At 37.4% G+C, this 14,082-nt stretch overlaps 1 long non-coding RNA gene across 1 annotated transcript; it reads left to right on the top strand.

Moving 5' to 3' along the window:
• The first annotated feature begins 410 nt into the window (after positions 1-410).
• Positions 411-13,194, top strand: LOC135425276 (uncharacterized). Its single transcript, XR_010435539.1, has 3 exons — positions 411-466; positions 7,169-7,233; positions 13,011-13,194. It is a non-coding gene; the product is annotated as an uncharacterized LOC135425276 (long non-coding RNA).
• Positions 13,195-14,082: the final 888 nt, after the last annotated feature.

The raw sequence follows: 14,082 nt of genomic DNA, 5'->3' as shown, positions 1-14,082 counted from the left end.
ATTCAAGAGTGAAAAATGAGGTTATACTTAAGTAGGAAACTTGGATTGTCTCATTCTTTTTCAGCCAAATTAGTCATCATATTCAAAAGTATTGTTACTCTGGGTCAAGCCTATCTACTTGCTTCAATAACAACCATGATAATTGCCTTCTGGCAATTTGTCCTATTATGCCCAGTAGTATTTTAACAAATCCCTTTCTTCTTTGTTATCTGGTTTTGTTTGTCAGTTTTTCTCACTAATGTTACTTCCCTGACTTTGTGAGAATTGTATGTTTTACATAAAAAGAACAGAAGCCAGTCCTTTATATCTAAATTTAATTTACTCACTAGAGGTAGGTAAATTACCAAAAGTGATTTATATCTAAATTTAATTCACTTGCTGAAGGTGTGCTATTTCACCTGCAGTATGGAATAGCCAGTCAAGTTCCATGTACCATCATGCAGAAAGAAACAGCTGAATACAGCAGGTAAGGCTTATGTTTTTATACTCTCTTATCAAAGTGCTCTGTGTTATCCCAGAGACCAGTGTGCCACCAGTGTCCGTCAATAACAAAAGATAAAAATATAGTTTGCAGACTTTGTCATGCATCCTTCCCTCTGAAACATACAGAGAGCAATGGGAACCTTGCCCAGTGCCTAGAGCAACATTTTGCTTTTATGCTCTGATATTTACCACAGCCAATCCTTCTGGTATTTTCTTTTCTTACACAAGAAGGTGCCAAATATTTTGTTAGGAAGAAATCCTGTGTCCTTTACACTTACAGGAAAAAGACTGACTTACAGTCATTGGCCAGCTTGTAAGTGCTGAGTCACACCAGAAGTAAGTCACGTCTCGCTTTAAGTTCTTCGAACAACCTGGGCTTTGGTGATCTTGATTTAGCTCTGAGAAATCAAGGAATTTCACTGATACAGTCTTCTAGTATCTAGGGATTCTAAAGTAGAAATTATACAGTTGAATTTAATAGTCCTTGATAGATTGTTCCCCCATTAATACGTTTTGGTTTTTATTCAGTCAATGTCTGTGTAAGGATAGTTGAAATTTCATAAGAATTTGTAACAGAAAGTTTGAACTCATTTTGCTTAGGAAGACTGCAAAAAGCCTCCTCAAAAGACTTAGATTTTTTTTTTCTTGTCTGCAGTCAGAGACAGTTGCAGACAGGGAGCTATGCTGTCTCTCTCTGCTATGCCGGAGAGAGATAACCCTCACAAATGCATACAGGGCCCCAGCAGCCAAGAGAAGGTGGGAAGGACAGGGAAGAGAAGACAAAAAGCCCTGGAGAGGGCTTTTTTTCTCCCTAGGGTCTGGTGCTTCTATAACATTGTGAAGTATTTGTAAGTTTTTCGTGTTCTGGCCTTCCACATAAACTTCTTGAATTCTTTCCACCACCTTGGCATTTCTGGGGATACCTGCATATCTTACTTTACAGTCTATAATTTACAAAGTGATCCAAATTAGAGTAGTGCATATTAGGTGCATCTCAGCTACTGAGAATGAACCGCTAGTTTTCAGATGGGCAATTATTGTCGTGTAGCTCTCACCAGTGTGGTTGTTGTATCTTTCTCACAACAAGAGAAGGTCAAAATATCCTTCTCTAAATATCCTTCCTTGCACAGTAAAGGCAAAATGTTCTCTGAATCACATTCCTTCCTCCAAGGGGGTTCATCAAAGTCTATATGTATAAGATTGCAGAAAACACAACCGCCCTAATCCTTCTAAGTAAGTCTTAAGGCTTTTGTGTCTGATCTCTGAGATGTGATTGCACCAAGCTAATGAGGGCATCCTGGGAAAAGACTTCCAGTGCGCCAGTACCATGTCTCCAATTTTACCTTAAATATACCTGTCATCTAATCTAAAAGTCATCTAACACCCAAGGTATTCCAAAAGTAAAATTGCTGTTTACTGTCTTCAATATAAATTTAATGGGATACAGTTACAGTAAAACAGACATGATAGTTGTTTGACAGTGCACAGAAAATAAGTTCAGAAATGGTCACAGTAGTTTTTGGTAGGAATCGGAGCATTGTGGTTTCCCATTCAATGCTCAGTATTTTTATTTGGAAGAATACTGTGAAATATCTGTACGTGCCATCTGAAGGTCACATCTTTCCACTGCTAATAACTGGTAGTATTTCTGGCATCTTCCTATTAAGAGACTTTATTATTGCAAAGTAGCTGGAATAAGGTTTCCGGGAAGGAGGTAGAAATATTTATATACTATCATTTCTACTCAATAAGTTGGCAATATATTGTAATATATGATCATTAATAAGAAAAATAAACAAACAACTATAAAAGCCCAAAACCAAGCTGTCATGTTTTAGCCTTGATGATTACTGAAAAAACAAGGAAACTCTCTGACCAAGAGAACAAAGGAAGGAATACATAAGTTACTTCGTGAAGACATGCAAAATCTTATGTAAACTGGATGAAGCATGAGGATTCAAGGAGACATTTAAACAGCAAAATACATGGTGCAGAAGGTTGATATAAGCAATTATGATTTTGGCTGCTTTGGCTCCTTGGCAGGTTGTGTATTGGAAAGAAATCCATTAGGACCATTCAAAGCTGGAAGTGATTATGTAGGAGAAATATGTATAAAGAAAAATATTACCCTCATTTATTTCTCAAATATGTGATATACTTTTCAACACATTTCTTGGCTATTTGCAGCGTTGGTATCTTGGTTCAGACACCTTATCTAGAAAAATTCAAGTTTTTTGTGATTTTGTCTGACTAAGCTTCTTTATTCTCCCATGTTGTGGTGGCACAATTGACACTTGCCACTGGGGCAAGGATGCAGCTTGCTTTTGCTGGAAGATGGAGAGATGCAGATTTATCTGATCCCAGCATAAACTTGCAAGCAATCTGTCTGTCATTTTCAGGAGACATTTTAACCACTTTGGGCAAAATGGAGAAAAATAGTAGTATTTGTTCTATCTTAATCTCTTTTGATTGTAAACTCTTCATATCAGGGGACTACCATTCTGTATCAGCATTTTGAGTACTCAGAAAAGCTGGGTCATCACTTCCAGAATGGCTTGGTGGTACTGTCTTGAGTTAAGCTCAGCTGGCAACTAAGACCCACAGGGCTCGTGCTTCCCTCTCTTTCTTCTCCTTCCTATCTTTATATGTTGAGAATGACACCATATGGCCTGGGATATCTCTTGGGTCAATAGAGGTCACCTGTCTCAGCTGTGTCCCCTCCCAGCTCCAGCCCACTTGCTGGTGGGGCAGTGTGAGAAGCAGAAAAAACTTTGTTACTGTGCAGGTGTTGCTCAGCCATACCTAAAACATCCCTGAACTATCAACACTGTTTCCAGCACAAAAGAACACAACCCCATACTGGCTGTGCTACGGAGAAGATTATCCCCACCAAAACCAGCACAGCTATAATTGCAGGACATAAGCTAACAATTATAGGGCTGACTTGTTTAACAGTTGTAAGGCTGACCTGTTTATTATTATCTCTAACTTATCTGTGGTGCAGTTCTCACCCTAATTTTTTTAGGAGTTTGCCAGTTCCTGGCACAGTAGAAAGGATAAGTGAGGAAAGAGTCCATTCGCATTACCAAGTTATGATACAGATGATGCTGGGTATGATTTCTCCTGAAAGAATTAATACTTTTCTGGCAATCAAAGTCAGCTAAAGGAGTTTGATAGTGTTGCACACGTGGGCTGTTTCATTTCTCAGCTAAGCTGAACCCTGGCAAGATCACACCCCAGAAGAGCAACCTGCACAGTGTCTTGTGCTTCCTTCTTGCTGAGCAGAGAAATTGAAATAGAAAAGGTTTTAGTCCTGTTTTGCATTCAAAGAAAGAGAATTGGTGGAAGGTTAGGAAAAGTGATTACTGACAAAAGCCACAAGAGCATTCAGCAGCAAGGCATCATTTTTATTCTGTTCTTAATGCTCTAATGCTTCATTTATGGATATAATCCTTATTTCCCAGGACTGTCCTCTGTCTACCCATCCAAATTCAGTCTTGCGTCCAAAGGAATTATTTTTCTCTAGAAAAAGAAATTGCCTCTATATAGCAAAAGACTTTTGAGACTTATTTTGAAATAAAAATGTAGTAAATACTAATAATACAACTTGCCACTATTTGGAACTTCCTGACATCAGCATCTTGGGGAAATTTGTTGATGAACACTACATAATACATGAAATCAAACTCATTACTGGCCAAATCATAAACGTGTTTTTAGCTTCTGTGAAGTTGCAATGTTTGTACAGAAACTGGGCTTTGCCACTTTAGAGAACAAAAGTTGACTGAGGACTCCCAGTCCTAGCTGAAGTGGTACAGAGGACGGGCTTTGGGCCCTTTCAGATGGGAAAACATGGCTGGGCTACCTGTCTATGTTCCCTGAGAGAATATTATTTTTTTAATCTCTGCCACCTAAAAGAACCTTGTATTTTCAAAAGATAAGCCATTCACTCCTTAAAATATGCATTTTAAATGATAATATTTTAAAATAATATTACTTTATTTTTTAACTTAATTTTAATAATTAATAATTAATTTTATTATGTTGATTTACTAATTAAATTTAATAATTATTTAAATGATATTCATTTTAAAGTAGCCATTCACTCCTTAAAAATACTGTGAAAGCCTCACAGATGAACTTTCTCAGAGGAATGCTCCCAACCCTTTGGAAGAGGAACCATCCATAACTTCTCAGTGCACAGAGCTCTGATTTTAGAAATCAAGGGCTGGCATTTCCAGTATTCAGCATGTGCATGTTACTGCTGTGAGTTTACGGCACTGATATCAACATCCTTATTCTGTTTCACTGATTCTTTCTCACGAAAGCCACAAGACTTCAGACTGGGATGCTGTTCTTTGGGATTCCTGCCAAAGGACTTTGGGTGAATCTGGCAAGTCTTTCAGCTACCCAAACTAGAAGAGTAAAATGTTGGTAATATTTCACTTATTCTTTTAAAATTGATGACAATTTTTCATATTGCCCTTCTGAATTTTTTAAAGATTCAGAGTGTGCTTGGAGAAATCTTGTCTTATACAAGTGTTGTATAAATGGAAGAAGTTTTTACGAGCACATGAAAAAACAGTGAAATCAGGTGAGATTTGAATGGTCTTGGGCACAGCAACACTAAGAAGAAAGTGACAAGTGGGGCTAAGGAAGAGGAGAACAAAACTTTATCAGGACAGAAAAGTGAAAACCTGAGCAGAACAATGTAGTTGACCCAACAGAGTGAGAAGAGTAAAATGGAAGGGACTGAACAAAGGAATTCAGATGAGCTCTTCCCTGTGCATGGGAATGGGCAGGCTTATTGAGAATTTTGCACACAACTTTTACTTCGTGAGAAATTAAGTAGGCTAAGGATAACTAAATTCACATTTCTAACAGTTAACATTTCTTGCACAGCTCTCCATCTGAACTGAAACTCAACTGATTCTTCCCCTAGGACATATTTCAAAACGTAGTGGACGAATTGAATTTTTTCAAGTTACGTATTTCTACCTGTCTCACAGTCTGACTATGGGAATGATCTGATTTTTCAACACTATATTTATTCTATTACTGTTTGATCTGGAAAGACAAAATGAATCAGTCATGTCATAGTGACTGTAGCTAAGCAAATCTTTTAAACACTAGTATTGTTAATATGGGTTTGTCTCTAAGCAATCTGTATTTAATTACCAAATAGATCTAAAGAACTATGGCAAACAAAATAAAACTAGAATTCTATAAATGAAGACAAATTAAAGTCTTCTCATATGAATGCCTTCTCTTTTTAAAATCTGTTCAATAAGCATTGTTTATATAGATTGAGATACGGACAAGGAAGATGCCATGAGATCACTACCTGCATCACCTGAAGCCTTCTAATCAGGCCTTGTTAATGGGATGCTTTCACCCTAGTCTACCAGGAAACAAGCCAAAAAGTAAGGTCTGACTAATTGCGGTTCTTTTTATCTAAGCACGTAAAAACAGCACAGTGTGACACGAATAGTGTGCAGCTTATTGTCAGAAGCGATGTTTTTTTCTCTGTGATGTTAGTATTCATTTAAAATAAAAATAAAAGACAATGCAAAAACAAAAAAGAAAGAGAACAACTGCCAAACAAGTGGTGAATACAGATACCTTCTCAATCACCTCAGCAACAGCAATGTTTTAACATGTTCCCAGGTCTGAAAACTGAGTATCTTTCAAGTGGGGCTTCTTACACCCAACACCTAGATGGAAATACTGAACAGTGTTTTGACCTGTCCTCCATCATTTGACAAGGATGATGTTCCACAGCAGCAGCGGCAGTAGACTGATGGCTTTCTTTAGTGTTTTCCTACACAAATGGAATGTGACATTTGTTGGTGGTTTCCTCCTTGGAAGTTTAGGCTATCCTTGAGCCAGCCAATACCCTTGTTGAAGGAAATGAGAGTTCCAGTTGCAGATAACAAAGAGGGGAAAATAAAAAGGATTGATGCCACATGACTCAGAACATTACCATTTGTGCTTCTGGTTCAACACATAAGCTACACAACTGCACCCATTGGAAAACACCTAGTAACAAACATCAGTGCTGAAAAAGTTTAATTTGTTTAGAGAGTTTGGGTTCTACCACCCTTCTACTGTTCTCTGTCATGAGATATGAGAAAAAAAATTTCATCATGAGAGCATTTAGCATTGGAAGAGATTGCCCAGAGAAGTGGTGGAATGTCCCTCACTAAAAATATAAATACTTGGATTGACAGGGCTCCAGATAACATGGTCTAAGTGTTCCAAGTGACCTCCTGAAGTAGTGGGCAGAAAGTGTGATTGGATAATGCTGATGAGGCTGGTCAAGGTCATAAAGGCCAATGATGGCCTTGGGATCCTGACAGATTCTGTGGTGTGTGACATTCCTAATAAAAATCCATATTTTCAACTGTGCATAATATATCATTAAAGATGCTGTTCTTAAACTGGTTATTGGTTTTAGCCTGAAAATTAGACAAAAGTTATGCAGACATGTATGAACACTTAAAGTTTTGGTGGTGTTTGAGACTGAGTTATGACTATGTTCTCTAAGACTATATCCCTGTGCAGTAGTGCCAGTGAATCCTTTCCATATTAAAAGGGAAGACTACCTAGATTCTGCCCTAATTCAGCCTTTACAAGTTTATGTTTGTAGTCAAGATACTTAAGGATAACACTTCCACTTCTATAGTTCATGGAGAGAAACATACATCTCTAAAGGAGATTCCAGCCCACCCAAGCTTTGGATGTTCCGAGGTAAGTGTTCCATGTGTTCTGCGTGGATTTGTTTGTGTTTTGTGTATGACCCTTAGCTGTCTTTTGTGTATGACATCTTAGCTTTCAAACAGAGTAATTCAAGCAGTTAGCAAAAAAACTCCTGTTGCCGATGTATCAATCAATATATCTGATAAATAAGTCAGGATGGAAACCAGCTGCGTCATCTAGGTATTCTTTCTGTTGCTGAGATGATTCCTGAATTAGAGGGCTACAGGCTAAACTGATTATATTATATTCTGATTATATTATATTCTGATTATATCACCAGTTGCAGCAAGGAATCGCAACTAGTGAGCAATCCCTTCTTGATGTTCCTTAGTGTTTTACCCTTTATATAACCTTAAGGGAACATCTGGTTACTTATTTACATCTTCTTGCTTCTGTAGTCATTTAACAATTTCTAAAGTGTACTGATGATATTCTGTACTGAATATTGCCCAAGGGAAATTGTGTTTAGAATAGAATCATAGAACAGTTTTGGTTGGAAGGGACCTTTAAAGGTCATCTAGTCCAACCCCTCTGCAATGAGCAGGAATATCAGCTAGATCAGGTTGCTCAAAGCCCCATCCAATCTGACCTGTTTCCAGTGTTTAGTAGAGGATCAGGGAAAGATCATAGCAAAAGCAGCCCAGAATGTGGCAGAAACAACCTTTAGGTAGAGTAAAGTTGACCATTCTTATATTAATGCAGTTGTTTTGTATAAAGTAGCTAAACTCAAACTATATTGACTCAGTGTCTATCCCAGGGTCAATCTACAGTCAAGCAAAGGGCCTCACATTTAAGGCTTGTTGGCTTAAGTGCAAGTTGCTTTAGAAGTCAAACCCTAACTTTTGTCCGCTGTATAACACGTGTGTGTGAAAGTGACTTACAACCTCATGGTCTGATTCTTGGGGTGGTCCTTTCCAGGGCCAGGACATGGACTTCAATGGCCCTTGTGGATTGCCTTCAGCTCAGAACATTCTATGATTCCACAATTCTATGATGTTAAAAAAAGGATGGGGTTCCACCGTTCCTCAGTTAGATGGAATAAGTCTTGACCCATACTAGCAGAAGTCAAGTACTAATGTCTGGGACTACTTTTTCAATGACAACCAGAAGTCTAAAAGCATCTTTGATACTTCATCTAAATCTTCAGAGTTTAAAAATTTATCTTGGGATGGTATTCCGAAACTTATTATTCACAGTCAGTGTTCAGAATTTTAGGAAGAGAAAATTACTTGAATCAGCCAATAGGTTGAAATACTATGCAATTTAAATTCTTTCTCAAGTCATTTAGCTTTCTTTTCCATGTTTTGAAAACCCTCAAGCAAGCCTCTCGTATTCATGTGGGTGTGCATTGTGTGGGCTGTAACTTCACTGATTTTTCTTTGGAGTCAGCTGTTGCCTAGAAGCAGTAGGAGAGGAAGCATTGGTGGTTAAGATTGAAGCTTCTTAGCTGGAGAAGACAGCCCACAACTTTTAACTTAGGACCAAGAAGATTCCAGTACTCAGGCAGGTAGAAACTGTTGAGATAAAATGGCTCCATAAAATCAAAGTGGTCAGCAGGTCTTATTCTCATTTTTTGGGTTCCAGAAAATAACACACAGCTTCTGGGTGCAAATTTAGAAAGCCTCAAACTTAGAAAACACTTTCTGTGCCAGAGAGACCACCATAAAGAAAGAAAAAACTTGGCTTTCAGTGCAGGGCATGTCTGATTTCTACCCAGCTCCTGTTGCAACTGGAGGTTGTCCCTGCATCCAATTCTGCACTGGCTGGTCAATGTATGATATTTATAACTAAAGGTTTGTCAATGAGGTGGTAACATGTCTCTAATCAGCTTCTGCCTAGACCACCAAATCTCACATGCTCATATGAAAGACCAGTTGCACTCTACAGCTCTCCCCAGAGGTCTTCCCTACCACAAGGAGTCCTAGGGGATCTACAAAGACATTTAGTCCAGATATGGTTACCTGAAAGCAGGAAGTAACTCATTTCAATTAGCATTAAATAGCAAAGAACAACCTGAGCATTTCCAAACAGTTCTGGAGCAAAATTTAGAATCTTTGGAAAAAAATACTTCCAGGGAACAAAACCTGACAAATATTTTAAGTGAGTTTTACTCAATCTAAATCTTATTTCTTTTCCATTTATCCTGAAATTTAAATTCAAATTTAAAAGTTAGGATGATCAACTCTGGTTTTATCATCACCTAGTCAGGTTTGGGAGACTCATAAAAACAGAATTTCTAAGGTTACCAGAGGTAAAAAAGTATGTGTGTGAGGAAATATGATCCTAAAGAGAGGCACTTTTTTTTATTTCTTTTTGCTATCCTTTTTTTTTTTTTCTGTTTCAAACCTCCTTTCAGCCCTACTTTTACTTGAAAAATATTGTTGTAAGTTAGCACACTCTGCTGGTAGACCAAGAGAATGTGAGTGACACAGAAAAAAAAGAATTCCAAAAATAAAGCACAGTATGAAATTAAAAAGCAATGTTTTATCTTCTGAGAAAAGGAAACAAATAACAAAAACATATAAACCACAGCTCTCCTACACAGTAGTTAATTCATTAGTACAGTTTGATTCATATCACTATATTAAAAAGGAGTTAGTTCATACCCTTAACTCTGTATCTAAGTAAGAACTATTTCAGAAGGAACTAATCATATGCAAGGCAATTAGAGAATAGAATGTGCAGTGATCCGGTGGGCCCAGGTCCAGCTATCATCTTTTCATGTTTGAGAAAAGAGAAAGGAGCCTGAAATATATTTTCAGATCCTGTCCTTGAATATAAGGGGCTGGGGACAAGAGGAAACTCCCTGAATCCAGCTGTGTTTCTGGGGCTCTAGTTCTACTTCTTATCTCTAGTCAGCTGTGCAAGGAAGAAGCCTTTAGAGCTGGCGACCATCGCTATTCTCTGTGCTCTTTGTTCGACTGCTGAGGAGATTTTTGCACCAACCACTGTCAAACACAATCAGGAAGAGTTGAGGTCCCTGAATTTACATCAAGGAATTATGGGTAAATGTTTGCCATACTCATGACGCTGCATGTTTTAAAAATTGATAATATTTACCCAAAGCACTATCTCTGAAATTGAAGGAGGTTTCTAACAAGTCTCCTTGTGATTCTGAGTAGCTTTGCTGTTTCACCAAGAAGCCCCTAAATCCAACTTCTTTTGAAGGTCTTATTTGCTCCTAGCTGTTATATACTTCTACCACATTTTACTCTACTTTTGGGTAAGCTAATTCAGTGACATAATCTATACTGAAAAGGGCTTTGGAAGAGACAAGAGAAGAAAAGAACAATAACTGGGAAGATAAATTATGCATGTGTTACAGATACTTGTACATACAGACATTTCTTATACATGCTATTTTTCATTTTGAAATTCATTTGCAATACTGTCTCCAGAGAAAACCAGATTATTCCATTTGCTGTGGATATAATAGAACAAAGTCTCTTATTTGTATGTCTGTCCTATGTCCTTACACACACCCTTCCACCACAAACCTTACTTCCTCCTGCTTCCCACTTTTACCATGCCCTTCGTGGCACCTCAGATTCCTCTTGTTGCTTCAGTACTGAACTGAAAAAGTGGTGATGCCTGCTTTTGCCTGTCCCAAGTGGTACCTTGCTGCCTGACCAGGCAGTGCACATAAGCCTGGTGAGCTCACACAGCTTTCATAGTGTAAGCATCACCAATTTTCACAAAACCTTTAAGAACAGGATTATCTTGGATCCTGCTGCCACAACTAGTTGAAATTGGCCAGCAGGTTCAAAAGATTCTGCAAAAAAAGGTACAGGAACTAATGGACAGACAAATTAATAAAAGAACATTCACATTAACTGAGCAGAAATAATGACGCAAATTCAAGTAAGTCAGTAGACAAGGAATGCTTTCCTTAATTTCCATCATCAAAAGAAAGCAATATGCTTTGGACTAGAATTATTCCATTATGATATAAAAGAACTTAGAGCTATCAGAAGAAATTATCAACTGATTTAAAAATACAATAACTTTAATGTTTATTTTAAGTGCATGAGCCAGTTCCCTAAGCAGCATCAACTTTCTATTGTGCTTGGTGCACAGTCAGCCATTGTTACCATTAACATTTTCCTGCTCAATCACACCGTCAGTAACCAACCACTAATAAGAAATAATGAGACAAATTTGTCTTGATTTATTTTCTATGAACCTGCAGGGAGTTCTGCCTCTTGGGAGAATTTCATTTATTCACCACCTGTATCCCAAATGTTTTTTCTTAATTTTAGAAGACCCAGAAAAACTGCCAATCTCTTTGCTCTGTTGCTCCTGTTACTTCCATCCAACTTTGCATTCCTCAGAGGCTTTCCTGTGAAAACCTCCTCTGGTATGCAACTTATTTCTTAAAGGCAAACCTAGCCCCGTAAATCCCATGGGCTGTGGGGGTCACATATGTTGTATACATCCTCTGGAGTAAAAAATCTTCAGTGTCTGCTGGAACTTGCCAAATGGTTTCAACTGCTTCCAGCAGTGGTCCAGCTAGACAAAGTGGTGACAGTGAGGAGATGCAGAGCCAGAGGCCTATGCAGAATTATAAGTGGAGAATGAGGTATTCCAACAGAAAAAAAAAAGCACAGTTACTTCAAAGGATCTTTCTACTTTAGTAACCTAGAGAGTCACTTCATTGGGTTTGTTCATTGGTTAACACCATTTTAGATTATTTTTGTTTGTATAGTTCTCTCATTTGGTCTTAAACGTATCACTTTAGGAGCCAAGGATAGAATGATAAGACAACAATATAGAGTTATATCCTGGTGAGCACCCCTTGCTTGACTGTGGCAATAATTTCTGATTTAACTTGGCTGTGTAGGCTTCACTGTCCTAATCAGGACCCTAAAACTGTATCATCATGTTTGTATTGAAGTGCCAAATTAACTGCAAAAGTGTCTGTATCATTAATGTCGCAAAGTTTCTCCACTAGATGATAAAATACTGAAACTGGAAATACTACATTTGTTGGGATATGGGTTTCTCACCTCTACTAGGAAAAACTTATTTTTGAGTGTTACAGCCTCCCGACTCTTCAACACAGCATGCCAGTAATGCTCAGAAGAAAAGAATTCAGGAAAGAATGCCATTTTCCCTGATGTATGTGATAGCTCCTGTAAGTACTAATGGCATTTACAGGCACATCCAGAGACAGCTGTATTCCATGAACTGGAAAATGAATGGTCAAGGGGGTATTTAATGAAAATACCATTCACCTTATATGCACTGTTTACAAAATGTCAATTACATTTACATTTTCTTAGGCCAGAAGACATTATCAACTAAGGCAGAAGGAAAGGAGAAACTGAAAAGAATAAATTAGCAATCAGTGCATTGGAAAAAACACAAAAATATGTTAGAATGTAACAAAGAGATGTTACTGTGAGATGCTATGATGGAGATGTTTCAGTTAAAACTAATAAGAGCAGGAAGGCATTTTCCCAGAACCCTTGGATGGAATTTTATTTTGGATCTAATCTTTTTAGTGGCAAGGAAAAAAATCACGAAGTTATTCTCTGAAATCGTGAAAGGGAAGATCTGCTTCTGCCTTGCATCTCACTTTTTTGTTCTTCAGTGAGGAGAGGGAAAATAAAAAAAAAATAGAAGCAAAGGGGAATGGACTGTAGCTACTCACACCATGCTGTACTGCAAACCAAATTTAAAAAAAAAGGTATCAGAGAGCAAATACAGCAATTTTCCAAATAGCTTTGTGACAAATTTTTGTTAACAAGTGGAATCCTTATTTTTAGGTTTTTGTTGCCAAGTACGGAACTGAACTGCTACAGCAAGTGAATTAAACTGCAGATTTGGTCCTTTTAGAAGAAAGTTGAAGGCAGCTGTTAGAGGAGCAAGAAGCTTGAATTTTTATAATTCAATTTAGTTTATATGTGAAGGGCTTCTCTTTCTGTTACAATAAGTACTAAAGCTTTCACTTCAGCTATATGTGTATTTTGAATTAATTTAAATCTCCTTGGAAATATATACTTCTTTGGTCAGTTTTGATTTCAAATATGTGCAGTTTCCATACATAAATGCAAATATCTAAATATAGTAAAATATAACATGTATATAGTAAAGTAAGCTAGCATGGGGTATTATCAAACAGATGTGATTCCTTCCTGACCAATGGCCCTGAAAATAACGTCATTATAGATTATACAATATCCAGATGATAATTTCATTGACAGCTTTGCCCCCTTGATGTCTATTCTCAAAATTGCAAATCTGATCTCATCAGATTCAGGGTTCACAAAAAGCTGTGACATTTAATTTCATACATTCTCCTCTTCCAGTTCACCACTTCTCTTCACCTGCTGACCCTCTGTACTGCAGCTTAAATTTAATTAGCCATGAAGTTTTTTCTAAGGTAAGGCTGAATCTTGCATCAAACAGGTTATACAGCTTTGAATATAAGTCCAAATTTCCTCTCTATGTATCTAGTATGTGATTAGCATATGCTGATCTTCATCAATATGCTGTAAAGGGTCCCACACTGCCTTCTAATGCTAATATTCTTACATTATAATATGGTACTGTCTGTTTGCCTCTGGCTTTTAATTTCTTTCATAAAATGGTAATGCATCATGTTTTAATATGGTGGTTGTATAATTGTCTGGATGTGACTAGCAATTTCTCAACTATGATTTTTTTTCATTGCAAAATATACATTTACTGAAACCTGAATCATTCATGAGAATCCTGTAAAAACCTAACAAACTGGACAAAACACCAGAATGCAATGTATTGATCCTTTTTCAAGTGAAAATTCCCATTTTTCACTTGAGATTGATGTTTAAACCAACAATTTGGCTTAAGTACTGT

Source organism: Pseudopipra pipra, chromosome 1 (genome assembly GCF_036250125.1).
Source record: "Pseudopipra pipra isolate bDixPip1 chromosome 1, bDixPip1.hap1, whole genome shotgun sequence".
NCBI classification, from domain to species: Eukaryota; Metazoa; Chordata; class Aves; order Passeriformes; family Pipridae; genus Pseudopipra; species Pseudopipra pipra.
Note: the sequence above shows the minus strand (reverse complement) of the source record. Positions and strands in the feature narration are given on the sequence as shown.